This window comes from Chaetodon trifascialis, chromosome 12, assembly GCF_039877785.1.
Source record: "Chaetodon trifascialis isolate fChaTrf1 chromosome 12, fChaTrf1.hap1, whole genome shotgun sequence".
In the NCBI taxonomy this organism is placed as follows: domain Eukaryota; kingdom Metazoa; phylum Chordata; class Actinopteri; order Chaetodontiformes; family Chaetodontidae; genus Chaetodon; species Chaetodon trifascialis.
Window position 1 is genome coordinate 1,245,132 of NC_092067.1, and position 27,826 is coordinate 1,272,957.

Below are 27,826 nucleotides of genomic sequence, written 5' to 3' on the forward strand. Positions count from 1 at the left end.
TGTGATTTGGCGTTATAAAAATAAAACTGAATTGAATTAAAAAATGGATACCTATTTCAATCCCAGCATACCTTGTTCTTGTGGTAAGTGAAGTTGTAGAAGAAACATAATGCACCATAACATGGATTTTGCAATATCATTACAATGACAAATGTTTCAGCATATTGAAAATAATGTCCTTTTCTGTGGCTGTTTATACGTTGCTGTGTCGTCTCACACAGCCAGACCTAATGTTATCTCCACACTTCATACTGCAACACAAGCTCAGTTGGTTTTGTTATGACAGGAAAGCATACAAGTGTTTTGGAAGGAGTGGCCTGCCCCACAATGTAGGTTAATTAGTAAATGTAATGCGATTCATTCTCAGAATTAGACAATGGGCAGGATTAGGCATCTAAAAGGCATTTATTTGGCAACACAGCCATCCGACATCACACATCCAAACTGCAACTCTGGTTATTTAACTGGCTTCATGTAAGGCTTAACATTCACACAATTTCTCTTCACTGTCGCTCAATAAAGACCGCAATATTGCTCCAGCGTGTGGGTCTACAATAGATGCTATTGGCTACATTAGCCTCAAAAAACTTACTACTTACAAACTGAGCAATCTGGGTCCAAACTGAGCAATCTGGGTCTCGGCAGCTCTCTGTGCACATGGGTACTGGACTTCCTCCGGAACAGGCCACAGAGGGTCAGGATGGGACCCCACACCTCGTCCACTCTGACCCTAAGCACCGGAACACCCCAGGGGTGTGTTCTCAGCCCCTTCCTCTACTCTCTCCTCACTCATGATTGCAAACCCATCCACCCCACAAACACCATTGTTAAATTTGCTGATGACACGGCCGTCGTAGGACTGATCCACAAAAACAACGAGGCAGCCTACAGAGATGAGATCCAGCGCTTGACACAGTGGTGTTAAAATAATAACTTGAACTTGAACACCTCAAAAACCAAAGAAATTATAATAGACTTCCAAAAATCCAAACGAACTGAGCACTCTGAGCTGGACATTAATGGGGAGAGAGTGGGGAGGGTAGACTGTTTCAAGTACTTGGGAATACACATCACAGCTGATCTCACCTGGTCAGCGCACATCAGCCATCAGGTGGGAAAAGCCCATCAGAGACTTTACTTCCTCAGGAAGCTGAAGCAGTCCCAGCTCCCTCAAAATCTGCTGGTCAGCTTTTACAGGGCCACTGTTGAAAGCCTCCTGTCCTACTGCTGCACTGTGTGGTTTGCTAGCTGCACGGCAGAGGACAGGAAAACTCTACAGCGGGTAGTGAGGACAGCAGAGAGGATAATAGGGACCACATGGCCCCCTCTGTCTGAGATTTATGATGGCCGGCTCCACAGGAAAGCCAGCTCCATCTTAAAAGACCCCACACACCCTGGACACCAACTGTTCACCCCCCTCCCTTCTGGAAGGAGATACAGAGCACTGGGGGCACGTACCAACAGACTACTTAATAGTTTTTACCCACAAGCTGTCAAATGTGTGAAACGTCCCCCTTAATGCACTCTATATGGGTATCGTGCATCAGCAGGTTTTTTTAAATGCACTTTATCTGAGCTTCAGCATCAGCACGTTTTTAGAATCTGTGTGTATGTATATATGTTACTGTTAGTCCTGCTTTGGATGCATACGTGTGATGTGATATGTTGTTTATTTATGATTCATGCTGAGAGAGATGCTGCTGAAATGATATTTCATTGTGACCACAGTGACAATAAAGTTCTGATTCTGAAAAAAAAAAACAACTTACAAACACCAAATTAAACAGGCTAATCAACAAAAAGGAACAGCTGAGCAACATAAAAACTTCAGTTCTTAAGTGAATCCTCCTTTGTGATGGCCCCCAAAGTGGTCTGGTCTAAAATGATTAGTGCACACATACCTATCATCTATCACATCATCGTCAGTCACACCACACCACACACCTTCCCCACTTGTTAGTGAGCCCTCAGTTGATAAATATGAAGAGCTTAATTTTTCTCTGATAACTTTAAGGTAATAGGAATGCAATTATCCTTCCTTCTTAAGCTCTCCCCACCCTTTGCTTTCAAACCCTTTGCATCCTGCTAGCATTTCAGTCAGTCACTAGTAAGCATTTAACAGATGTCAGTGATAAAATGAAATCATCCCTCTGTTAACCGGACATTATTGCAACTTTCATTCAGTCTCCCCATTTGTCCTAGCCATTATCAATTTCTCACATTCATCTGGTCAAGGACAGAATAATTTTAAATATGCTTTTGTTCAACCACTTGAAATGCAATCTCTTGATCAATCCATTTTAAATACCTTCTGATCACATAAATAAATTCTGACCACATGAATGGCAATGTAGTCTTTGGCAAATTTCTGTCAGTTTTAGGGCAGGTCATAGCCCTGAAACAGTGCTTCTTAGAGTTCTTAATGATATTGAGAATGCTAGCAAGACTACTCATAATATCCAACAGAAGAGTCCACATTAATCAATTTTAGCTTCTCTACACTAACACATACGTTTTACATTTGATTTTAAGATTTTAATTATTGGTATTTCCTTTGGAGTCACAACCCCACGACTCCTCTCTCTTCCCCATGATTACTAAACTTTTTTTTTCCCTGTGTGTTACTAAGTCATACCTTATTGGTCATTGTTACTTAATGACTCAGTACCATTGCACTGTCCCATTCAGTGACAGTGCGGTACTCATATTTCATATTTGAGTACCGCGTCATATTTGCTTAAAAATGAATCGACTATTAAACTTGTTGCCAATTCATTTTCTGTTAATCATCTACTCAAACAACTAATCATCTAGGATCTAATTTCCATGTTCCTCATCTCTCATTTATTTTGGTTACTGGCTTCTACCGTTGCTGACTGCTCACAGTTCGATTCAACCAGGTCTCGCATACTGAAACCTCTATCATCCGTGCTTCGTGTAAACACGAGCCAGTACTGTCAAGATGATAATGATGATGATGATGATGTCAAATACTTAGATCAGTGGAGTTGTGTTATTTAATGTCATGGCAACTGGTGTCACCCATAGTGCTACTAACCTACAGACAAAGCGCTGTGATACCGGGTTCATTGGCATTATAGTTAGACTTAACTGCCCATGAGGTTATACCACTTCTACATTTGAACATCTGACATTTCTCAAAGCTTTACAAGTCTTCAGTTTTCTTTCAAGTGTTTTTTAAACGTAAAAGGAAGACGTTTGATAACAAAAACGTCGGAAAGAGCGATTGCTTTAAAACGACCACAACCGTTACTGTAGTTTTAGAGTAGGTAGAATACAGTTACACCCACAGAGAGGATTTCTGAAACTTTAAAAGGTTAACGAACAGCGACACGGAGAAAGAAATGTAGCTTAAATGAAGTGTGAATATATTCAGGACTTGGAAATCCAAAAGTGACCAGTTTGTTGTCGATTAACAGTCGTTTTCTCACCCATCGCAACAAAATATGAACCACTTTAGCTCGATTTTCCGCAATAAAAAGTTGCAGCTAATTCATCGGCTTCAGACTGAAAAGCCCGTCGCTCCCAGGTGGAGCGACTAAAACATTTTCTCACACCCTGAACATTTTCCATGTTGACGAAAAAAAAAACCACTTTACCCCGCACAGCGGAAGGTGGAAATGGCAAGAAATGGCTGCTTACCTAGTGGTGAATAAGTCTCTTTTGTTGTTCCACGAAGAATGCGATAATAGCCGAACAGCCGCAGTTACCGTCGAATTCTACCGGTGGTGTTGAATGAGAATGAGAACGTGCGGATTCACTGCTTTCTTCTGGGGCAAAGCAGCACATCTTCCGACTGATGTCATCGGGTAAGGGAGGGGCCTCACATTTACACAAGGGCATGATGTCACTTCACTGCTTCCAAATGACTCTGACTCCACTTAAAGATTTATAATATATAGACAGGACATTTTAGTCTATTATCACCGACTAATGTTAAATGACTTGTGTGACCAGACTTTCAAACCACAAAACTACAACAAACACACAATGATATATTATAACAAAAAGCGCACTCTAACAGAGCGGAGATAACTAAAGGAGCTCCGTAAGGACGGGTCTGAGGCAAGGCACACGTGGAAGTGGCAGACAGGCAACTGAAACAAAGAAACACACATATTAGCACACTCACAATAGAATGGGAAAATACTCACTATACTGAATCATGATCAGGCCTGGAAAGGATCTCGGGAGGAAAGAGACTGGAACAATCCAGCAACAGCTAGGAGAGAGATCTCTCCTTTTAAACTGTGCCCGATGAGCCTGATGAGCTGCCGGTGTGCTCGGGTAGGCGGAGCTGGCCAGGTGCAGGGACACACCCAGCTGCACAGACAGGGAGAGACAAACAGACAAAACCACACTGGGAAAAGGGAAAAGGAAACACAAGGGTGAGACAGACTCACAAACTTCTTTTTTCTTTTCCTTGTCCATTAATCGTGATATGACCCCTTGGATTTATCTTGTGACACTTTGGAAGGGCAAGCCCCCCAGGCTGGGGACCACTGGACAAAATTATCTAACTGTGTATACAGTAGTTAAACCTACAATAGTAAAATTACACATTGATGCATCAGTATAAACAATCTAATATATAATAATATATCAGTCACTGGGCCATTTTTCTGTTTGATGAGTACTTTTTTACCTTTCATACAATTTTTACTAATGATACTTGTACGCTTTTACTTAAGTTTGATTCCAAATGCAGGACTTGTACTTGAACCTTAATCTACTGTTTTTATATTTTACATTAACACGTTCATTTTTGTTAAGAGACTTTTATTTGGTGTACTCAGTTGTGATGTGATGACAATGTGATTGTGCTGCTGTTTAATGAGGTGCAGTGTTTTGTTTTCGCCACAGTGGGTCGCAGGTCCCGCAACCCAGGCTTGTTTTGTTATTGGGGTTCAGAGTTCTTTTAGTAGACAGAGGGAAAAATGTAAGGTCTCACGCAGTTACAAAATAAAAATGCCAGAAGGGCTAAATAGAGTATTGCCTCCGAAGAGTTATTCCCCGAATTCAACGCTGATGAAGCCGCGAAGCTCAACAATTTTATTCTCTTAATATTATTTCTCTTCATGATTTAGAGGGGAACTTTTTACTCCACATTTATTTTCATAACTATTAGTTAGTTTGCAGATTATGATTTTTCATATGATTATTCTTTAGTTAAGGAATCCCAGAGTTTCCGTTTATTTCTAGAGAAGAAACGATATGTAGCTATTTGTGAATGAAAAGGTTCCCGGAAAAGACTGTCATTTGGTTGATAATTATATGGAAAATGGAGACAGTGTTATTTCATTACACTTTCAATTAATTAATTCCAGTAATATCAAGCGTAAACTATTTCTTTTAGCTTGTGTTCAATAGGTTAGCTAAACATGCAAAATGTTTGCCACAAGCAAATTCAACCTATATAAATATACATATTGTTAAATCTTACCCAAAAAGTAGTCGTGTATGATTTTTTCTAGTGCTGTCAATCGATTAAAATATTTAATTGCGATTAATCGCATAAATGTCATAGTTAACTTGTGATTAATCGCAAATTAATTGCACATTTTTATCTATTCTAAATGTCCCATTAATTATCATTTTAATACTGTTATCAACATGGAAAAGTGGATAGGCTTGCTTTGTACAAATGTTTTTTTATTGAAAACAATGTGTAGTGTTATATTTCACACTAACATTCTCATTTTGAGCAGTCATTTTAATGAATCAAATCTCACACAATTTAACACTGTCAATGAACAGATGACAAAAAATAAATGCTTGGTTGCAGAAAAACAATCCTTTCTAAGGGATCAAATCAGGGTGATACAAGATAAAGTTACAAAGTGCACATCATTGTCAACTAGGATTCAGCCTATAGTGCACTTAAACCATGGCTTAAACTTTCCTTTCTTAAGTTTCCTCTGAACATACAAGCAGTCAGACTATAATGCTCTTCTATTTATTCACCAGAGGCTTATCAACCCAGCCTCTTATTTCTCTCCAGAAAGAATGAACATTACTTGGCTATGGCTGCAGTAAGCTTGTTTTTAGTTGCGGTATCCATATGCCTCTGTCCAAACTTTGGTCTTGTCAGTCGACCCATCTAGCAACTTTTTGAAACTAAACTTTCTATTCAGAATCTTGTTCGCATCCATTTCGGCGTTTCACGCTTGACATCCACCTACACTTTTACAGCTAGCGAGCAGGCAAGACCAAAACATGCGTGGGGCGTGCCTATTGTTTTGTTTCCGGTGTACAATCGGATCCTGTAGTTTTTGTAATGTTACTGGCAGCCACAGCTTATAAAAAACTACAAGTTCACTAGGTCACAAAGAGCGTTAATCGTGCGATAAAAAAATGACGCCGTTAAAATTGATTTGCGTTAACGCGATATTTTTGACAGCACTAATTTTTACATTTGCTTCTGATGCTTTAAATATGATGATAAAATGATAAAAAAAAATAAACAGACCTAAGCATGCAAAGGAATAGTCTACCTGAGTGAACTCAGTCTAAGCTTAGTGAGATTCAGACCAGAATACATTTATTGATCATACAGTCATACAGTCAGCTTACCATGGTCAATTTAGACACTTAGACACTTTAAAATGTCAACAAATCATTTAATGATAATTCAGCACAACAATTAGCTAGTTAGTTTGACCTCTATAAAGCCAGTTTAACACTAATGCATAACATTTATTCATCCATCCATCCATCCATCCATTTTCTATGCCGCTTATCCCTTTTGGGGTCGCGGGGGGCCGGAGCCTATCTCGGCTGTCAATGGGCGGGGCGGGGTACACCCTGGACCGGTCGCCAGCCGATCGCAACCTAATCAGCATGTTTTTGGTCTGTGGGAGGAAGCCAGAGTGCCCGGAGAGAACCCACGCATGCACGGGAAGAACATGCAAACTTCACACAGAAAGGCCCGACCTGGGAATTGAACCTGCGACCTTCTTGCTGTGAGGCACGCGCACTACCTGCTGAGAACAGCTAGAATAAAAATCTCTTAATTTATATGCAGTGGAAGACATCGCCCCAATAAAATGTACTGACTTTTAAAAATATGAAAGATGTGTGGTAAAGTATTAAGCCATTTTTTTCCCAGAAGACATTACTATCAGATTTATTTGAAGTTTGGTTGACATGGTCAAATGTGTGTAGGCACCCAACCATTTCAGCCATATGTAATAGTTGAATGTTACAGTTTGTGCTCAACATGATGAAGTAATAATACCCAATGAGTTGTACATTCCATGATTGAAGTGAGTTGTCACTATACAAAAATTTGGGGGGTATTATCCCACTTTATACCATGGTCATTTACCAACAAATTGCCACATCCTCAAATTAAAAGTACCAGTTGATCATTTACTCATATACAGAACTTTGATCTGTCTTTTTAGTTTTGATCTCGGAGCACTTTTGAGTAAGTATGGAGCCCCTGATATTTATGTATTAGATTTTGTTCAATAGTGAGCCCACTGCTCTACCAGCTAAGTTAGTTAAAATACAATGCCCTTGCATAAAACATACACTTATTAGCAAGACAAATTCATTGTTGGCCTTTTTATGGAAATTTCTGATAAATCTAAGGAGATAACATTCCAGTGATATCTTGGGAAATGTAAAATGTACAGTGTCAGAATGAATAATCTGTTATCCAGTCTGTCTGATGGTACAAACACTGGTGACTGAGTAAGTGAGTACTGAGTACTGAGTAAATTAACCAGCAGTTTAGCCCAGTCGAGCATATTAAACATGACTTAGCTACACGACATGTCAGTTCCAGCTGTTGTGAAAGAAATGCTGGAAGTAGCCAAACAAGGAAGACCAGCCTCTAAACAGCTATTGGCATGTGACAAAAACGTTGTTTTCCTAAACTTCCCACCACACCTCCACATTTTCTAAGGAGAAGTTGACTCGTGCCCACTTTTTCAAAGGTGTCATCAGTGCAGAGCGCTAAACCCTGTTTTATTCATAATAACTTTGTAACAAACTATTGTGTATCATCCATTTATATTTACTTGAGGTTCATGTATGTCAGTATTTAGCAAGGAAGTAAAGATTGTGGTGATAGATGCACATGTAAGTGTATGCCTTGAAATTTGGCAACTTGTCAGTGTTGAAAATTGGCTGACTACACATTAAGTACCAATCCCAGTGTGTCCACAAGTTTCAGGTGTTTAACAACAAATCATGTGTGCTTCACATTTTCACTGACCATTTTCATGAGCTGTATTATGCTATACAGTTGTGGATTTATAGATGCCATTTTCCTACAGTTCAAGGCAGCTGCTGGTATCTGGTGAAAATCTATTAGCAGATACGTAAACTTGCTGGAATTGTAAATTAAAAAATTTTGTCTGCATTCTTTTTGGTAATATTATCATTGACAGAGATTGGGGGACTCGAGTGGATGACTTGACTCGAGTCGGACTCGAGTTGCCATATTTGTGACTTGTGACTTACTTGATCAACATGAACTTAAGACTTGACTTGACTTTGACTTGCCTCTCCTGACCTGTGACTTGACTTAGACTTGAGTCATGTGACTTGCCAAGTCATTAAATTCTTGTTAATTTTTTTTTTTTTTAAATCAACAAATAAATTATTAGATGATGAACATTGCTTTATTGTGCATGAATACTCTTGACCTGTAGCATATCAGCAAACCTGGCAACCCCTCTCTACAAAGCGACAAGCGACACACCTGCTGCAGACGGAGTGATCAGATTGGACAGAGAGCATGGCAGAGAGATGGAAGGCACCAAACTCGTCCCGAAAATCGTACAGTTTGCTTTCAAAGATTATACAACAACACAACACAAAAGAGGAACTGTCTGCAAAATCTGCAATGTTAAAGTCACGGATACTGCGAGCACCACGTCGAATTTTATCTGACATCTCAGGACAATACACAAAGTAAGGTGAGTAACGTTAACATGCTGTGAAGCTTGCTAGATGGATTAAGTTAACGTCTTAACTATTGTTTTTTTTTTTCGCTATTTGGCTGCTGACAAGAGAGTACTAGGCCAGTGGCTTTGCTATCGACGATTCCGTACTTTAGTTTAAAAAAGAGAGAGACCGAAATGACTAAAATTGCAAATCTTGTGGCAACTAACGTTAGCTGCTTGTCAAGTGGTGCTAGAACCGGTAGCTAGCTCTCACACCAGAACTGACTACGTTAGCATATTTGCCTTTATGGATATTAGTGTTGTCCCCCCTCCCATTTTTCCTAGAGTTGTTGTCTTTTTTCATCATCTGTCCCGTGAAGAAGACACTCTCTCCGAGGACACAATTTGTCCCGTTTTTGGGGGGTAATGGAAAAAACTTGGTTTCCTTTGTTCCACACTGTTAGTAAGGTTCACATGCGTCAATATGATTTTTTCTAAGTCTCTTTTTTCTTCGCGTTTTTTTTCACCTGGTCGCTCACAGCATGTCAGCATGAAACTCATGGAGAGCAGATTCAGCCAGATCAATGCTTCATCATGCAGCACCAGAAACACCGTGATCTATAAATTAGTGCGGCGGATTTCTCATCCCCCACCATTTTAATTCAGAGTCTAAAAATATAGCTAAATCCCCGCTCGAATCATAACGTGGACAGACAAACAGACACATCCCAGTGTTGACGTTCGAACATGAGACGGTAACCGTGGAAAGAAGAGGACAAATTTCGAGCAATTTTTAATTCAATCCCGATTACTGTCAGCTGTAACCACGCTGATCTCTCTCTCTCTCTCTCTCTCTCTCTCTCATTCATGAACCGAACAGGTATAGGAATTTTCAGCAGTTCTGAACTTATAACAGCATATCGCAATATAACAGTGAAGTTGGTACACTAATTGTTTTAACAAACATGTTAATTTTGTTATTTATTCATTCATGGGTTAAATAAATGTATTTCTATTCATCCATAAATGTATATATTTGTGTCATGCTGTTAAGTGCAGAACTCAAAAGTTCCTACTGTTAGCTGCCATGCACTTGCCATTTACATGCAAAATATCTATACATGCCTGCCTAGAATGAGGCTGTACGGAATCAAAACTTTATTCTCAGATGTTTTGACTACTTTGTAGGCAGTAATGACAAGCTGTGCAATGAATACATGAGTTTAAAATGTATCTTTTTCTCCCTCTGTCCCAGTGTTTAGGTATGAAGAATACCTTCGCTCAAAAGCAACTATAACAGACTCTAGTCAGCTGCAGATCTCCCAGTTCATCACAAGCAACACTACACTTCGCTACTCACTCACTCTCTCTCTCTCACACACACACACACACAAACACACACACCCTCTCTCTCTCACACACACACACACACACACACACACACACACACACGCCCTCTCTCTCTCTCTCTCTCTCTCACACACACACACACACACACACACACACACACACACACACAGAGTACATTCTACCTCAAGTTTCAGTTACGGTGTTATTTTTTTCCATATACCACAGTAATGTGGTTGTTTCATCTTTTTTTAAGTAATAAAAAGCTGTTTGAAAGTCATTCATTTTGAGCTGATTCATTAACTTATCAGCTTACTTTAAAAAAAAGAGATATTGACTCTGAAAAATAGGATTGGTGAAATACAGACATTTGAAAAAGTAATTAATTTGATAACGACTTGACTTGTGACTTGACTTGACTTGCTTGACTAAAGCTGTGCTTGGACTTGACTTGCTTGATCCTCCTTGCAGATGACTTGGGACTTACTTGAGACTTGAGGGGTAAGACTTGTGACTTACTTGGGACTTGCATGTATGGGACTTGCCCCCATCTCTGATCATTGATAATACTGAGCAGTTTGAGTTTCAGGTTCATTTGAACAAGACTAAGGGCTCTATTTTCGAGTCTGCCGCGGGCGCGGCACAGGGTGCGCAGCCCGCACAGTGGTAATTTCATGCAGCGCAGGCAGGCGCACCGCGCACTTGGGCGTTGTGACACACTAGGGGGCGGTGTCGGCATGATCAGCCCGCGGATTTGGATTTTCGTTCCATGTCGGTCCACGCCGGCAGCGTAAAAGTGCGCTGAAAGCTCACCACCTCAGACCTGGTCAACTCTGTGCGGCAGCAGCGCACCGCTGGGCAAGTGGATTTTCGTAAACCGGCGTGCGCTCACGTCACCAATACCTCACAGGCAGGTTTCCACAGTGTCTGGCATTTCACTGCAATCAATAATTAGCAACAGCCACGATTCAATGGCTGTGTCCCAATTCAGGGGCTGTATCCTTCGGAGGACCCTTCCTACTAGGGTTGCCACCTTGGATTTGTGAAAAAAAGGGACACTTGATCAAATGTTTGGGGCGGAGGGCTCTGGCATTATTAACATCTCAGACTAACCAAATTAACATGAAATTTGGACATAGGAGACAGAAACAAAGTCATGTTAATACATTTAATCGTTCAAGGGTCAAAATCTCACACACACGATACTGACTGCTAGGCAAACCAGGGTAGGCCTACACCAGCTGATAATTTTGATGAGTCACCCCAGCCGTGAGACATCTGAGTTCAGCAGCCATGCCAACACACTAGAACACAGAGAGAGACATCACAGCCGTGTTTCACTCCATGGTACACACTGGTCAGCTCTGCCACTGCAATCTTGTCTCCTTCTGGTGAACCTTTTTTGGTCATAAAAGTTGCAATGCCTGCCTGTTTTTGTTTGTTTGATACCACAACTTGATGCTTTTTTGTTTTCGCGTGGATTTCCAAAGCGTTTTTTCCCTCATATTTTACGGAGATTTTTGCCGGACACGAAACACAGGTGGCAGAAAAATGGTCTTCCTGGGTCGGCCGTACCCATTCAAACTCTGAAAGTGTCGCCCAGTGAGGATTGAAACGAGTATATCGTTTTTTTCGTGCCAGTGGCTTACATGAATTTGCTTCTTTTCCTTCCTCATCAGTCGTCTCTCCTCCCATTTCAAATTAAGACGCCAAAACTTGGTGAAAAGAAGACGGACGCCTGGTAATTCAGCTTGCTCTGTCTCTCTTCCGTCAAGTTTCCCTCCCTGCTTGGCTTGCGTGAGCCGCTTTCAGCGCTGGGGCGCGTGCGTGTGATGTACGCATAGATGGGAAGCAAACAGAGACAATTTTAAAAAAACCACAGAAGCACAGGGGACCTTTTTAGACTACAGAACGAAGGAAATCAAATCGATTTTTTTTTCCCGGGACAGCTGGTAAAAAAAAGAGAACAATTCTGGGAAAAACGGGACGGGTGGCAACTCTACTTCCTACGCGGCCCACAGAGGCCGTGGCCCACAGAGGACGCGGAGGCTCCTCCGTGGGCTGCATCAACTATCGGTAAATGGGACGGTCTAGCCTTCGGAGCATTTCCTCATTGCGCCACGACGTCATAACTTCTTCCCTCCAAACCCGGGAAAAACACACGTACGGAGACAAAAATTTAACAGACGACAAACGACACAACAGAAACATAACCGACAGACGACAATGGAGCCAGAGGTTTTGCGACACCAGCGGCTCGTTTATCTCTGGCTGGGAGAGCGCAGTGGGGAGGTAACATTAACCGGTTATTTTAACCCATATTAATGTTCATACATTACCCGTTAATAAACGATACCGTTTAGTGACAATCGCTTGCCATATAAACTATGGACTGACATATATGTCATTTAACCATGAGTCTTGATACAGGGTTCTGTATGCTGTAATTTTAATGCTATGTTTTCAAGATCTGAAAAGTGCTTGAATTGAATAGTTAAATGTGTACGAACCCTGGAAATAACCCTTACTTAATTCAATAGCCTATTAAAATGTTGTGTGATTAAATCAGAACCATATTGAGAAGCCAAAGTGTAATAGATGTAGAAATGAAGCATTATTGGTCTAAGCTTTAACATTCACTAGAGATGTATGTATGTATCAACTAAAATTCAGTTGCTCTTGTTTAATCCTACTGTTCTTACCCTCCTTTCTCCATCCAGGCAAGGGTGATGTACAGCTGCATAAACATCAGTGTTCCTGTTCTGCTATTTTTCAATGATCATGACACCAGACAAGATTTTAGGCTGAGCAGAGAGTTCCTGGCGGTGCTGCTGGAGCTTCTCCACCAGGAAAGGCGACACGGATGGGGTGCCACAATAGAGACCTTGATCTGTCTCTTCTGGCAGGCGAGTGGGACATCCTCCAGTAGTGGTGGCAAGAGTGTTTGGGATGCCTTGCTCCACTGTTCACCGCATCGTCCATTGAGTTACTGAGGAGGTGGTGGCCATTCGCCACAGGGTCATCTACCTCCCCAAGACCACAGAAGACCTGGTGGCAGTAACTCAGGGGTTTGCAGGGCTGGTAAGACACAGAGCTTTTCGAAAAGCTGCTGGAGCAATCGATGGCTGCCATGTGAGGATCAAGCCTCCAAGCAGTCCTGATGGTCACTGTTATCGGAACAGGAAACCGTTTGCTTCAATAATCTTGCAGCACCACCAGGGACTCCTGCTGAGCCTCAACTGTATATGTTCTCTGCAAATCTGCAAATCTCTGTAAATAGTCATTTCTGCTGATCTTTTGTAAATAGTTGTACATTTTAAGAATGCCCACTTGTAAATAGAAATATTCATATTTTATCTTTGTAAATATCTGTAAATATCACAGAAAAAATAAACTAATTGTGTTGTCACTAAAAAGTAGTTCAAAAGTCTACTTATATTGTAAATAAGATATGGAATAGATAATGTAACAAGGTTATAAGATTTTAATTTAGAACACAATAATTAACAATTGAAATCACACACAGAACATAATCAAACAGAAAAAAACATAAAAAAAAATATCAGCACCTGTCACTCATTTTTTGTCAATCCCATTTTCTGCAGGATTGTTCTAAACATGAGTGAAGCATGACAAAAGGTAAACACACAAGATCACATTATCACAGATATGTACAGATTCACAAAAAGTGACATCAGGACAGACATAATTCCCCCCCACACACCCAAAAACAACATTCATTTGATGTGATCCAAAGATTATATTTGTACAGGATTTGGGTTCCTTTATGTAACTTTCACATACAAATACAGTATGTATAGAGAAAAAATGGACTATTCATTTATGCCTCAACAGTTACCTCCATCCGAGTGTGGCTGTTTTTGACCCCTGTAAACAGGTGGTCGTTTTGACCACGGAGTTGAATAAACTCCTCCGTCTGCTCCTTGCTCACAAAATGACATGCAAGCCATATTTTCTGTTATGTCAACAGACAAAATTATTGTTCGATATAATAACGACAATAACAATAATAATGGTGCTGCTGGTGCTGTTGGTCGCTATTGTTAAAAAAACAATCGGTGCGCAACGCATCTTGGGATATGTGAGGCCGCGAAGGATAGTAGTGATGCATCCTCCGAAAACAGGGAAAAGGAGGACGCATTTATCGGCTGCATTTGGAGGACCCTTCGAAAATTGGGACAGCCTTCGCACAGCGCTATGACGTAATCGGCCTTCAAATCGGTCCTCTGAAGGATGCAGCCCCTGAATTGGGACACAGCCCGTGTAACTATCTGAGTCAGCACATACAGTCAGACCTAAACTTATATATTTTGATCAGTATCTCATCTGACCACATCGCAAGCGCATTCGGCACGCATAATGGTCACTCAACCTGACCAAATGTACACAGGTGAAACAGGGATGTCTGGTGATCTGTGACTCAGATTGCCTGGTGACAAAGGTGTATTCCAATTTCCCCAGGTCAGCACATGACTCGTTCATCCTGGCAAATTCTAGCATCCCTACAGTCTTTCAGGGGGACACCCCTCTGAATGGTGCTAGTTTGATCCCCCCTCAAGATCTAAGGCACTTCTGCACTGGCTTCATTTTTCAAATTCGGAAGCTCTATGCTATGTTTATGAAACTACCACAGCCAAAGGACAGACAGAGTGAAGTAAATATTCTGTATCAAAGTGATGACAGTGTGGGAAAGCTTCAAGTGTAACAACACTGTGGTTGGGAGGCAGTATAAGAACTTTAATTGACATAAGACTTCACTGGCAATCCTTTCATCATGGCAGCAACCGCAACTGGAGAGTTTGCATGAAAGGAAGTCTACTGAGAATTTAAATATTTAACAAGCAAACCCTCAGCAATCAGTTGCACTGTTTGGAAAAGGGAAGTGTAAACACACTTTCAGAATCCTAGTCCTACATGGCTTGCTAAACAGCATCCAAAAAACCATGCATCATTTATATTTGGTTTAAAATCATCCAAACAGCAGTATCTTGAAATACAGAAAAATAAGTAAAATAAAATAAAAAAACATCAACTTACAATGCCATCAGTGTTGTTAATTTGCCATGATGACACCAAAATGTATGCTGCAGGAAATGTCTTTAATTTAGTCAGAAAACATTGACATTTCACAAAACACATTTTAAAAAACATTTCATAAAACGCAAGGGCACAATGAAATTTCACAAAACCCAACATTTCACAAAACACAATAACAATTCATTAAACATGACAGTTCACAAAATACGACATTTCACAAAGAACAGCAAAATTTCAGAAATACAGCAACATCTCACAAAACACAATGACATTTCATAAAACACGTTACAAAACACAACAATACTCCAGAAAACACAGAAACAGTTCACAAAACACAGCTGGTGACAACAGTTCAATGTAATTTCCTGTTTCTAATGCTTACTACTCCCGGCAGCTATCTACCATGTCCAATATGACAAGTACCTTGATAGCAGCGTTCTCTTGGACACTGCTCTCATGTTGGTCAAATAGTGGCAGTGGCAGCTGGCAGTGGCACTTCCAGTGGCAGGTCAAGCTACTGCTGTTGCTGGCAGCTGCCATCGCTGCAGAGGAAATGCCAAGGACAAGCCACAGACAGTGTCACTGTTCATGCTATCTTCTTATGACTGTTATCAGTCGTCAATGTTATATTGGACTCACCAGAAGTAGAATTTCTGTGATGTTATTGCAGTATCGTATTTGCAGTCATTTATATGTTTCCTTGAGTACTTGAGTGTTTCCTTGAGTATCTCAGTATATCTGAGATAGTAAGCAAGGCGTTCATACTGTGAATACGTCATGTGACTAATTGACTGAATGGACAACAGGTATGTCTGATTGCAAAAGGGAGAAATGCTACGTTCAGGGCAGCAGAGAATTGGCAGTCTGGTTGGAAGCACCTCATTGCAGGTATCTCTTGCATCATCCTTTTTCCTGAATTGTTGAATGATTGCTATTTTTATAATAACATAGATTATTATCATTGTATTTTGCAGGTTATATCTGTTTTCTGTGATTACTTGATGGTTCTGACTTAGTTCCAGTTCTCTCTGCAAAAAACCTACATTTATTACCATACAGTTTTGCGACATTTTTGATTTTCAAATGCGAAGATAATGAATCTCCCGGGGCGCATTTTGAGTTATTTACAGATTCTGAAAGTGTAGTTTCTAAGCTTTCCAATGATGTCTAACACATGGAAATCTGAAAATATTTGAGGAAGATGTGGCCATTTGAATGTAGGCACTTCTCAAACTAGTTTTTTGAGAAATCCAGCCTGAAAGATTCTCACCTACCAGGGGAGCCAGATAACAGTGCTGCTCATTGCATCTCATTTACATAAGTCCAACCTCCTAACCATTGTTCAAACTATTGAAATGGAAATGAAAATTCTTTTGTGACAAAAAGCCCTGAATAAAAATGAAAAACAAGAAAGGTAATATACTTAAGAGTTAGAAGGAGCAAAGGTAGATACTTATTTCTAATATTAAAAAAAATAAAATAAATTCTGTCACTCTGTTGTGCAGTGGGATGGATCAGTCTGCTGCTGAATGAACTCCTGCGGCTGATCAGCACATTGATATCTTATGCTCCAGCTCCTCCGCTGCGAGGCCGAGGGATTCTCAAGTCAAGTCAGCTTTATTGTCAATGCTGCTATATGTACAGGACATTAACAGAGGCCGGCACTTGATGATCATAAACTCCACGAGGGCTGAACAGTGTCTACAAATCACCATAGTGCCATGGGTCTTACCTCTCTCAATGAGGGCTCTGTCTGCTTGGAAGCATGTTAGCCTGTCCAGCTGGATGGCAGAGTATGCTGTTATTGAGCCATGTTCCATAAAAACGAAAACACAGCACTCTCTCACAGTCTGCTGGGTCGATCTCAGAAGGTGTATATAGTCCAGTTTGTTTTCCAAGGAGCATACATTGGCGAGTACGATAGATGGTATAGCCGGCTTGTGTGGATTCGCCGCTAGCCTAGCCCGGATACCCCCGCGCTTTCCCCGCTTCCGCCTCCTCTTGCAATGCCTGCGTTGCTTCCTCTGCGGGTGTGCTGCAGTAGTGGGGGTCGGTGTCGAAACAAGCCAGCGGCGTGTGCCGGGTTCAATTTGCAGATTGCTGTGTTGACGAGGTCAAAAAGAGTCCCACGGCTGTATATGTGCATTGGGACAGACAAGTGATACGAAAACATAAAATCACTCGAACACACCAACAAAGACAAACATGTAGACAACACATTACCAGCATCTGCATAACCAGAAGCTGCATAAGTAGCCATGTGGTTCCCTTTTAACGTGCAGCTGAGTGGCCGAAAAAAGAACAGAAGTGCGTGAATAGCCAAAGAAAGCCAGTAAGCTATGCTAATTTACTGTTGAATCGCCACACCCCCAACTAGGACCGTGTATTTGCGCTAAAACAACCCAAAACCTCAAAGTTTATGGTTTTAAGGCCCCCCAATACTATTATTTGAAACATGGAGTGGCTTCTTCATGATTTCAACTTACATATTCTGCAAAAAACGAAAATCACTAATTTAAAAAAAAAAAAGATTTTTCATTGTTTACTCAACTTGCGCTGGCCCGACTTGTTGCTGGTTTTCTCGTAGTGGGTCACATTTTTGCTAATTTATTAAAAAATAAAAAACTGAAATATTGCATGTCTGCAATACTGCATGTCCTAAACACACCTGTTACACCATATCCTCTTTACAGACCACGATGTTATCAGTTATGAATTAGATTTTTACTACATGAGAAAATGGGTGTGTGTGAAAAGTGTTGTTGCATAAGTGTCACATTCAGTGTGTGAGTTGGCAGAAGTAGTTTTGCCAAAACCTAACCAAACCAAATATTAAGTCAAGAACTACCTCAAACAAGATCCGAACCCTAATCTTGGTCATGGGTAATGGTTATGTGTTTGTCCCTTTCACCCATGATTACTCTATCTACAGCAGGAAGTCAGTGGCAGTGACCAGAAACCTGCCAGCCTGCCACCAGAAGTGCCACCTGCCGCTGCCACTCTTTGTGCAGTGCAGTTTCCATAGGAATGCAGCCATTGAGGCACTTGTCATTTGGAGGTGGATATGGTAGATAGCTGCCTGGAGATAGAAATAGGAAATGTCATTGAACTGTCGACAGGGTTCTGTCCAATCAGTGTGTGTGTGTGTGTGTGTGTGTGTGTGTGTGTGTGTGTGTGTGTGGTCCTTCCTTTTCCATAATCTTAAAATATCGTGTTTTGTGAAATGTCATTGTGTTGTCTGAAATGTTGTGCTTTGTGAAATGTTATGTCGTCTTGCAGGTCACACAGTGGCTGAATCTGGATTGTGGATTGCAGCTGCGTCTCCTGCCTTGGCCCTGCCTGACATCCACTGCAACTGCTACTGCTATTATTACATCCACTGTCACTGTTACTGTGATTGCATGTCTGTCTCTCTGTCTCTCTCTCTCTCTGACTGCAATTCTGTCTGTCTGTCTGTCTGTCTGTCTGTCTGTCTGTCTGTCTGTCTGTCTGTCTGTCTGTCTGTCTGTCTGTCTGTCTGTCTGTCTGTGTCTGTGTCTGTCTCACTCTCCCTCTCTTGCTCTCCCTCTCTCACCCAACCGGTCGAGGCAGATGGCCGCCCACCCAGAGTCTGGTTCTGCCCGAGGTTTCTGCCTGTTAAAAGGAAGTTTTTCCTCGCCACTGTCGCCACGTGCTTGCTCATGGGGGAATTGTTGGTTCTCTGTAGATAAAAGAGCTTGGTCTGTACCAGCTCTATATGGAAAGTGTCCTGAGACAACTTCTGTTGTGATTTGGTGCTATACAAATAAATTGAATTGAATTGAATTGAATTGAATTGAATTGAATTGAATTGAATTGAATTGAATTGAATTGAATTGATCTTAACACTTCCTACCATGGATCAACCAATCAGCTTGTGTAAACAAGCTCCATAGTACTACAAATCATTGTTGAGGCAGACAAGACAAGCTTTCAGGAAACAAATTCCTTTTAACTGTAGTTTACAGATTTTCTTTGTGACTTTTTCAAGATGACGTCACGCGAGTGGCAGATTGTTACAGCATCTCTGGCCGTTTTTCTTTGTATTAGCATTGTATAAGTGTGTCGTTCTGATGTTTTATCCATCACTAGTCTTGGTCATTCGTGTGTACGTATGGATGTACAACTGGTGAGACTAGTGATTTAATTTTTTCTACTTTGTTGATTACTTTCATCAACTTCAATAGATCCACTGAACTTCGGATCCATTGATTACACTTAGGAACAGCTGATCCCCAAGGAGAGAAGGAGAAGGGGATGCAGAGCTGGGGCGAAGTATGAGAGGCCATACAAGCCATAATTCATTCTGGTCCTCTCACATACACATATTTTCTCTCATATTCACATACATTCTCCTCTCACACACATACATTCTCCTTTCACACACACATACATTCTCCTTTCACACACTCCTATTTTCACGCTCATGCGCACATACATTCTCCTTTCACATACATATATTGTCACTCTTGCACACATACATTCTCCATTCACATACATATATTTTCACTCTTGCACACATACATTCTCCTTTCACATACATATATTTTCACTCTTGCACACACATACATTCTCCTTTCACATACATATATTGTATGTGAAAGGAGGACCCGCGGTCACCCTGCATTAAGATTGATTTATTAGGTTTGTCGTTATTTAGTTATATGACTAAAACAGGTTTTGCTGCTGATCTCCTCCTTAGTAGTGACAAGCCTAGCTTGCATGCTGGTCCTTCTGCCTGCATTAGATAGACTGACAACTTGCAGTTAAATTTTCAGTATGTTGTACTCACCTTTTTCTTGGACGGGAGTTCCAGTTGCCGAAGTGTGTCCGAGTCTGATATCGCAAAGACTGCTGCCTTAATCCTCCAGTTTGGCCTTGTGCATCGTTAGCATTAGCGTTAGCTGCTTGTCCTGCTGAAGCGACTTGGAAGTTCGCGGGTCTGAAAAGCTGTCTCATCTCACTTTCCACCGTGCTGTGAGTAAAGTTTGGTGCAGGTGAACCTGTCACCTGTCGCCCAAGCGACGAGGATATGGATGCGATCGTTTCTGGGGATGATAAAATATTTCTTAAAACCCCAGTGGCTTGTTGCCCTGCTCGAGACTCTTCTCCACTTTCCATGCTGACTGTGACCTAAACGTGACCCGCCCGCTTGAGCTTCTCAGCCAATCACCGCGCAATAAATGATGGACTTCCTTATCCACTATACTGACTTCCTTTTCCACTATATTCTCTCACACATACATGTATTCTTCTCACACATACATGTATTCTTCTCTCACATGCATATATTTTATTTGTACATATACATATACGCCTTTTTATTTAGGAGAATGTATGTTCGTGCAAGAGTGACAATATACAGGTATGTATGTGATGAAAGGAGAATGTATGTGTGCAAGAGTGAAAATATATGTATGTGAATGGAGAATGTGAAAAAACGGGTTTTCTCAGAAAGTAACTCACAAAATATACATAAAACACAGTAAATACACACATTTAGTGCCATACATGAAAAATCTGTCTTTACACAGTCATCACTTAACCGTTTACTACGGTAGACTTACATGGATTGTCGTGAAGAAAAGTGGACATACGTTTTTTTTTTTTTTTTAAATACAAGTTAAAAAACAAGTTCCCATGACGCAGCTAGTAAGGAGCCTCGAATCAAACAATCGATAACAAGCTGCCCTATGTGCTTCTTATATCACGTTGGCCTAATCAAAGATTTGTTTATTATTTTACACATAAATCAGCAGAACCCACAGGGTAAAAGCTAATCCAATTATCCGACACTGATGTGGGTCCATTAATCTGAATACGTTCAGGGAAATCAGAGCTTATCGTCTATACTCTAGGCTTTTTTTTTCTCCAGAAAACTGCACTGTGCTAATGTAATTACTGCAAGAACCTACCTTTTGGCAATAATATGTCCACAGGTTACTGAGATCAAAGTAACTGTAAGGCTTTTCTCCAAAACTGATGAATTTGGCTACATTTTATCAAACTTACCAGTAGTCTCTAATCAACAGCACAACTGATGCTATCTGAGATAATCCACTCTTGCAGGTTTTAAAAGTTAAAGGTTACTCATTAAACAACAGGCTTTCTTTGTCATTGTGAATAATGTAAAACTGGCTTATTCAACACTCAATATTGGCAATATTTTCATGTGAAAAAACATTAAAATGTTAGGACCTCACAAATATCTTTATATTTATTTTTAATATTGTTATGAGCTTATGCACGTGCACTACCTGCTTGCGCCACCGTGCCGCCCATATGTAAAATCAGTAAACCAATTACAAAATTAAAAATCAAATGCAATTACACTAAATAATGAAAAAACTGTAAGTAACCGTAACCTTAAACTGTAACCCATCTGTCTATTCATTTTGTTTGTGTGTGTGTGTGTGTGTGTGTGTGTGTGTGTGTGTGTGTGTGTGTGTGTGTGCATGCGTGCATGCGTGTTTGTGTGTGATTTCAGTTGTTGATGAGCATCACTCATAGCCAAGTCCATCATAGAGCCTAGTGAGTATCTCTAGTCGATTGCCAATTTCTGTCTAAGTTTTTACACACCTTTTAAGGTGGCTTTTTCATTTGTCCTCACGTGTGCTTCTGTCATTTTCAGTGCCTATGAGCCACGTCCAGGCATTACTCAGCCTCAGCCTCCCACGTGGAGTTTTGTTTGTTCCACTCCTTTGAGTGCACCTTCAGTTAGTTCCACTCGTTTGAGTGTGCTTTAGGTTAGTTTGTCCCACTCCTTATGAGTGCGCTTTTTGTTGTTTACTTTATTAATAAACTTGTTCCTTTTTTACTCTTGTCTCCGGTTTGTATATTGAGTCCAACTACTTCCAGACTAAGGCCCAGCCTAACAGGGCCTCAAATGAAAGAGGCAGTGGATGGAACAGAGGAAGAGAGTGGATGAGATGATCCGAAAGAAAGAGTATGACAGCCTTAACCACATGTATGACTATTAATGTAGAATATGGAAACCTTTCATGCAATGCAAGATGAAAACAAAAGGCTTAGAGAAGAGCTTCAACACATTATTATCTCTCTGTCAGAAATAGCGCTGCACAGTTTGTTTTCTTCACTGGGCTAACCACTTTGATCTTTAACTGGTTGCTGAACAAAATAAAAAGCAGCGTATGAGGTTTTTTCCCTGGAAGATCACCTACTCATCATACTTATGAAACTTAGACTAGGTCTTACCAACACTGACATTACATTTAGGTTCAAAGCATCCAAAAGCACAATATCTAACATTTATAGGACTGGGCTATCCATTATGGCAAAGTGTTGAAACCTCTCATTAAGTGGCCAAGAAAGAGAGCTCTTTTAAGGAAAAGTCCCAAAAGTTTCAAAAGAAACTTCAAAAGATGTAGGTGCATTATCGACTGAGATTTTTATTGAGAGACTGAGTAACTTGACTGCCCGGGCCCAGACATGGTCTACATACAAACACCACAATACTATGAAGTATTTAGTTGGCATTACACCCATTGGAGCTATATCCTTTCTATCTCCAGATTGGGGTGGCCGGGTGGAACAAGGAACTGTGTGACAAAGAAATTACCAAGAAATCAGGATTTTTTAGATCTTTTAGAACAAAGAGATGAGATTTTGGCAGACAGGAGTTTTTTTAATTTGTGAAGAGCTTGCAATGTATGGTGCTACCCTGGAAATTCCTCACATTGAAAGAGTTACTGGCCGGTGGAAAAACTTTAGAATCTTACATACAATCATTCCACTGTCAGGCCCTAGTCTGTGTTCCATCTTGTCATTTCCTGTTTTATTTTGAAGGGCATTTTCACTTTCTATTTTGTGTTGTCTTGTTTGGTGTCTTGACTTCCCCATGTGTGCAATTGTTTATTGTCTTCACCTGTGTCTCATTGTGTCCACCCCTCATGTGTGCATATATACCTGCTCTCCCCAGTGTGTCTTTATCAGATTGTCTGCGTTCTTGTGAGTAGCTTTCCGGCATTTTCCTCGTGTTTTGTATTCCTTGTGTTTTGACCTGTTTCTGCTTGTGTTGCCCTTTTTGCCCAGCGTCTCTGTACCTTTGCCTGATACTTAATTTCTGGTTTTTGACCCTCGCTTGTGTTTTTGACTTCCGATCTGCCCAGTGACTAACCCTTGTACTGTTGCCTGTTCTGACTGCCTCCTGTGTACCGACCTTGGACTGTTACTAAACTGCCTCTTTTCACCTGTGAGTCTCTGGTCTGCTCTGTGGGTCCCCAGTTTGTCTGTCTGAACCCTGACATTCACTCTCACAAGTTGACCTACTTGATGAGGTAGTGATTGTGTGCGATGCCCTCACTAACCTGTGCAAGTCCATACTTCCTAGACTATAAAGTGTAGCTGCCATTTTGTTATGGCAACCATGAGGGCAGGGAGCCAAACACAACAGATTAGGGGTAAAAGCCCAAGGTGAGCACATTTATTCACATAGGATGAAGAAAATGATAGGGAGTGCTACACTGGGTCAATGGCAGTAAAACTTTAAACACAATAAACAAGTAATGTAAAAATATAATTTTTAATTGATGTGGAGTAGGTAGAACAAGTGCATGGAACAGGTGCTGTTCAAGGACAGGGCACGGGCACATTTATTGTTGTCCAGGGAATGGTAGGGCAAAGGGGTGGCATAATGCCTTCAGTCTGTAATAATAATATAATGCTGCATAGGTTATAGTAGTGTAGGATATTGCTGGATAGAGTGTGGTAGTGTAGCGGTAGGGTAGTCTACGACTACAACTAAGAACAGGAAAATCAGCTAGGCACATTACCATATTGGGGTTGGATAGAGACGCAGGGGTGTTGAGGACACATGTGGTGCCCTACCGGTCATCGGTTTTTGCTTGGCCTGAGACAAGGTGCCTGGGACATTACTGGTCACACTGGAAACGGCACGAGGGGCAGGAGAGGATAGTTTTGTTATTGTTAAGGGGTCCACTGTGTGATGTTATGAGTATTGTAAGATAAGAACTCCATTACCCAGCATGGCACAGTAGTGAGGAGCATGTACAGAAGCCCCGCCGGTTGTGATGTGTACGTAGCCATGCAAGTAGCACTGGACTGTTAAATGTTGCTAAGCTGATAAGCAAATATCAAAAGATCAGCTATCACGCCTCATTTGCTTATTATAAGTTTAAGCAAGACAACACACAGTGTTTTAAATATTATTCCTATTGTAAGCATTATTGATCTGTTTGTTATTGTATGGATTATTAATGTTTATTTGACAATGGAACCTGATTGCATTGTTAAAATACCTGCATTTGAGTGTAATATTATTGAATTTAAATGTAATCCTTAAATGATGTTCTAACAAATAAATTCAATTCAGTTTTATTTGTCTAGTGCCAAATCACACCAGAAGTTGGCTCAGGACACTTTCCATATAGAGCTGGTACAGGCCAAGCTCTTTTATCTACAAAGAAACCAACAATTCCCCCATGAGCAAGCACTTGGCGACAGTGGCGAGGAAAAACTTCCTTTTAACAGGCAGAAACCTCGAGCAGAACCAGACTCTGGGTGGGCGGCCATCTGCCTCGACCGGTTGGGTGAGAGAGGAAGAGCAAGAGAGGGAGAGTGAGACAGACAGACAGACAGACAGACAGACAGACAGACAGACAGACAGACAGACAGACAGACAGACAGAAATGCAGTCAGAGAGAGAGAGAGAGAGAGAGAGACAGAGAGACAGACATGCAGTCACAGTAACAGTGACAGTGGATGTAATAACAGCAGTAGCAGTTGCAGTGGATGTCAGGCAGGGCCAAGGCAGGAGATGCAGCTGAAATCCACAATCCAGATTCAGCCACTGTCCATGGGAACCTGCAAGACGACAAAGCACAGAGACTCCGGGGAAGGAGCTAAGTTAGTAACACGCCGTGGTTGGACATGAGAGCGTGCGGATGGAGAGGGACAGAAGGACAGAGGAGCTCGGTGTATCTTTGGATGTCCCCCGACAGTCTAATCCTATAGCAGCATATCTAGGGGCTGGTCCAGGACAAGCCTGAGCCAGCCCTAACTATAAGCTTTATCAAAAAGGAAAGTTTTAAGCCTACTCTTAAATGTAGAGACAGTGTCTGCCTCCCGGACAAAGACTGGAAGATGGTTCCACAGGAGAGGAGCTTGATAGCTAAATGCTCTGACTCCTGTTCTGCTTTTGGAGACTTTAGGAACCATAAGTAGACCTGCATTCTGGGAACGCAGTGTTCGAGTAGGGCAATAAGGTACTATGAGCTCTTTAAGATAAGAAGGTGCCTGGCCATTTATGGCTTTGTAAGTAAGGAGGAGAATTTTAAACTCTATTCTAAACTTTACAGGGAGCCAGTGCAAAGTGGCGAGTATTGGAGAAATATGATCTCGCTTCCTGGTTTTTGTCAGAACACGTGCTGCAGCATTCTGGAGCAACTGGAGAATATTCAGCAACGAATTTGGGCAGCCTGATAGTAAAGAATTGCAATAATCCAGCCTGGAAGTTACGAATGCATGGACTAGTTTTTCTGCATCATTTTGAGACAAAATATGCCTGATTTTTGCGATATTACGTAGGTGAAAAAAGGCAGTCCTTGAAAAAACACTTTTTTTTTTTTAAAGTATAAGTATCAGTCAGTTAACAGAGAATTAATTAAATAAAACTATTTTAGCACTTTTCCTGCAAAAAAAATTTAATGGTTTAAGTTTCATGAATGTCAGGACTCTTGAGATGTCATGGGGCTACTTTTACTGGACAAAACAAGCATTGCAAAGCATTTCTGACAAATCATCAATTAATCTAGAACAAAAATAATTATCTGTTGCAGTCCTATACAAAATAGTTTAGATTTTGCTCCGCCTCAACCAGCTACAATAGAAAAATCCTGCATTTACATTAATGCAGGAGTCATAATAATTGAATGATATAACATATAATAGCATAACAGTCACAGTCACGGACCAGACTGAACTTCTTTTGCTCAATGACAATTAATTTTGTAAACTTGACATAACATATAACTGAGTGCCACCTTTCTCACGGCAGACATTTTGATTTATCATTTAATAACTTGTGAGTCTACAGGTACAATGCATGTCCCTGGCACTTGAATGAAATGCAGATATTATTAATGGAATGCAGACAGATTATTATCATTATACTTGTGTTTGCAATGTCAGAAGAAAAAGGTCTCAGTGATTGCAATTTAAAAACATAACATTATCAAGAGTCAAGCTCCATAATGTCTTTACTGCATTTGTTTTTTCTGTTGAAGCATGTTGTACACAATTAGATGATGAGAGTTTCCACCATGTTGGTTTGTTTCTCAAAGGTCAGTTTGCAAAAGACATCACCTCTGTTGTTGAGTTAATCACTCCAGAAACAGACAGTCATAATATCACAACTTCACAGTATTATGATAGTTACAGTCAGTCAGTATCGCTTTGTTGTAATGGATGAAGTGATGTTTGTATTAACTGAAGGCTAAGGTGAGTACAGGGGAAAGCAGATGCTGGGGTCAGACAGATGCACGTGGGCTAATTTTTATGCTTTACGTTATCAGAAAAAACTGTCTTGTGTAGAATGAACCTCTGTGATAGAGGGAAGGTGCTGCTTTTCTGACATGGCATGCTGAACAAATCTGGAAACCACTGTCAGAAGACATTTTCTTGTCATCATCCATCTCTTCTTCTCATTGACCCGTGCTTGCTGGCTAAAGAAAAAAGGGACCCAATATTCTGGTTTCAGTGTATTTTATTAGCATAGACCGGATGTGGGGCTAATCCAGCTGGTGGGTGTGGATGATAGTGTTTCAATGCTGCCGCCCCCATCAACAAGAAAGCTGTTGGAACCCCTGTATATTGATATTTATGATTGAAATAGTGTATTTTACTGGCCTATTTGAGATGTAGCCCTACCCACTGTATTCATAGCCACTGTAGCCCTGTCATTTAACACAGTTTAATAACTATTAGAATTCTTTAATCACATAATAATGTAAATGTATTGTTAAATGTAAAATTAATGAAGGTTACTCTTTTTTATTGGTTGAACATACATTTATTATCAAATTCCAACATTAATTAGGCTCCTTCACTGATCAAACTTGAGGAACCAATCATAGTTCAAAATAACAATTAAAACAAATCTTGGCCAATCAAAAAATACAATGAGCTTGAGTACAGAGAGAACACAGTAAATTGGTTTAACTGACATTAACGGTAGCCTAAGCTGACAAAAAAGGCTTTTTAACATACGCAAACTATTTCTGTGTGTTATTTGCGTCGGGTCAGAGAACTGCCCTTGGTGGTTTTCAGCCAGCTTCTTCACCAAGGGATGAATAGAAGTTAATTTCAAAATTCGGTGAAGGCCCTATATGCTCACAGACACAACTGGGTGTAGGGAAAAAAAGAGACCAGAAACTGAAAAAGTGCCACCACTGACGTTGGGCTGGCTGCTGCTGGACATGCTGCCTGCTACGCCTGCTCTCGAGCTG

General features: G+C 40.8%; 2 protein-coding genes across 2 annotated transcripts in view; both read right to left on the reverse strand.

The window, feature by feature from the left end:
• The window catches only part of LOC139340178 (SH3 domain-binding protein 4), an 80,005-nt gene extending 76,183 nt beyond the window's left edge, over positions 1 to 3,822 (reverse strand). Inside the window, exon 1 of the mRNA XM_070975833.1 lies at positions 3,664 to 3,822. The gene's annotated coding sequence lies outside the window, so the exon portion shown is untranslated. The remainder of the gene's footprint in view (positions 1 to 3,663) is intronic.
• pde1a (phosphodiesterase 1A, calmodulin-dependent) overlaps positions 1 to 27,826 on the reverse strand; it is a 173,025-nt gene that overhangs the window by 14,081 nt on the left and 131,118 nt on the right. The window lies entirely within an intron of this gene.